Here is a 2,118-nt window from a genome sequence, read left to right on the forward strand (position 1 = left end):
TATCTCTTTCCCTTTTACCTCTTTCTCTCCCCTCTTCTTCTACATCCAGTCAATCACCAAATCCCACTGATTTTTCTCTTTCTGCAGTGTTTCCCAGAGTGTATAGCATCAGAATCTGAAACCAGTCTGTCTATAAATCATAAAGGGAAGAAGTGTGGTAGGCATTCTCCTAGCACATAGCTAGTTAACCTCTCAAGGTAGCCCCTTCTACTTTGGGGAAGATGTGTCCACTTCATTTTGATTTCTAAAATATAGAATCAGCAATTGTATCTAGCACACAATCTCTGGAAATTACTGAGATAATAAATGTTGTGTGCAGAGTACTGTAATACATGTTGTGGGAATTCTTAAGTGGCACAATCCTTGTCTTTATAAATTTATTGTTGTTGTTCACTCATTTCGGTTGTGTCTGACTCTTTGTGACCCCATCTGAGGTTTTCTTGGCGAAGATGCTAGAGTGGTTTGCCATTTCTTTCTCTAGCTCATTTTACAGATGAGGAATTGAGACAAAGAGGGTTTAAGTGACTTGCCCAGGGTCACACAGCCAGTACGTGTCTGAGACCAGATTTCAATTCAGGGAGATGAGTCTTCCTGCTTTCAGGCCTGGCCCTGTCTTTATAAATTACAGAGTTTCAAAGTTGGAAGAGACTTCTGTGGTCAACCAGGTCAACTCATGCCTAAAAAAGGATGGATCCTCTCTATAATGCAAGGACCTTATAATATAGTTGGAGATTTAAGATATATACTGAAAGAAGGAAATAATGTTTTGATAAATTGCAAGGCTCATATAAATGTATGAATTCAGTATTGAGGAGTTGCAGAATAGAATAATAAACAAAGTTGGGTAAGGTTAATCAGGAAAAACTTCTTAGAGGAGAACAATCAACCCACCAACAAACCTTTATTAAACAGCTGCTGTGAATCAGGGCACTTTGTTAATTGGAGAAGATGCAGAGACAAGGTGAAATTGTTCCTGGGGGGACATTCCAGTAGGAGAGATTTTTTTATGTATGTATGTGTATGTGTATGTGTATACGTATATGTATATGTGTGTATGTATATGCACATGTATGTATATATGCATGTATATGTTTCAATATTTATACATTATATGGAAAATGAATACAAGGTAGTTTGGGGAGGAAGAACACCAACAGCTCACTATGTGAGGGAGATCAAGAAAGGCTTCACGTGGAAGGGGGAGTTTGAGCTGAACCCTAAACCAGGGATTGGAAGACGTGGAATAGAGGGGGAACATTCCAGCCATGGGGAGAAATCAGTGTAAAGGCAATGAGGTGGGTTAGACCCCTGTGTGTGAAATAGGATAGTCTGGCTGAAACAGAGTGGGCAGAGAAAAGTAATGTGAAGACTGGAAAGATAGGAAGAGGTTGGGTGGTGAAGAGCTTTGAATGCCAAACAGAGCAGTTTACACATAATACCAAAAGTACTATATATAGTATTATATATTCTATGTATTATATATATATAGTATTATCTATTATATATACAGTATTATAGTGGACCACTTAAATGTATTGAGTTGGGGAAGGGGAGTGTGGCATGGTCAAACATATGCTTTGGGAAAATTACTTTGACGGCTGTGTAGAGGTTGGCTTGAAGTTAAACAATCAAATGAAATAATATGTAAATCATTTTTCAAAACAAAAAGACCTATTTAAATGCTATCTATTGTTTACTGTTGTTGGGTTTTGGGGTTTTTTTTTGACTAGGCAATGGAGTTAAGTGACTTGCCCAGGTTTTGTGTCTGAGGCCAGATTTAAACTCAGGTCCTCCTGAATCCAGGGCCCGTGCTCTATCCGCTGCACCACCTAGCTGCCCCCATTGTTGTTATAGTGAGGAAAGATGAGCCAGAAAGACCGATTAGGAGGATTTTTCAATGAATAGAAAAAAAGGGAATCACATATGAGAGATGTTATGAAGATGGAAATGGCAACATATGGCAATGGGCTGGATCTTGGGGCTAAGAGAGTGACAAATTCAGAATGACACAGAGGTTGCAAACCGGAGTGACTAGAAGAATCACAGTACCTCGACAGTAATAGGGAATTTCAGAAGAAGGATGATTGGTGGGGGTGAAGGAAAATGAATTCTATTTTG

The sequence above is a fragment of the Phascolarctos cinereus genome, unplaced genomic scaffold (assembly GCF_003287225.1).
Source record: "Phascolarctos cinereus isolate Bilbo 61053 unplaced genomic scaffold, phaCin_HiC Scaffold_1;HRSCAF=81, whole genome shotgun sequence".
Lineage (NCBI taxonomy): Eukaryota > Metazoa > Chordata > Mammalia > Diprotodontia > Phascolarctidae > Phascolarctos > Phascolarctos cinereus.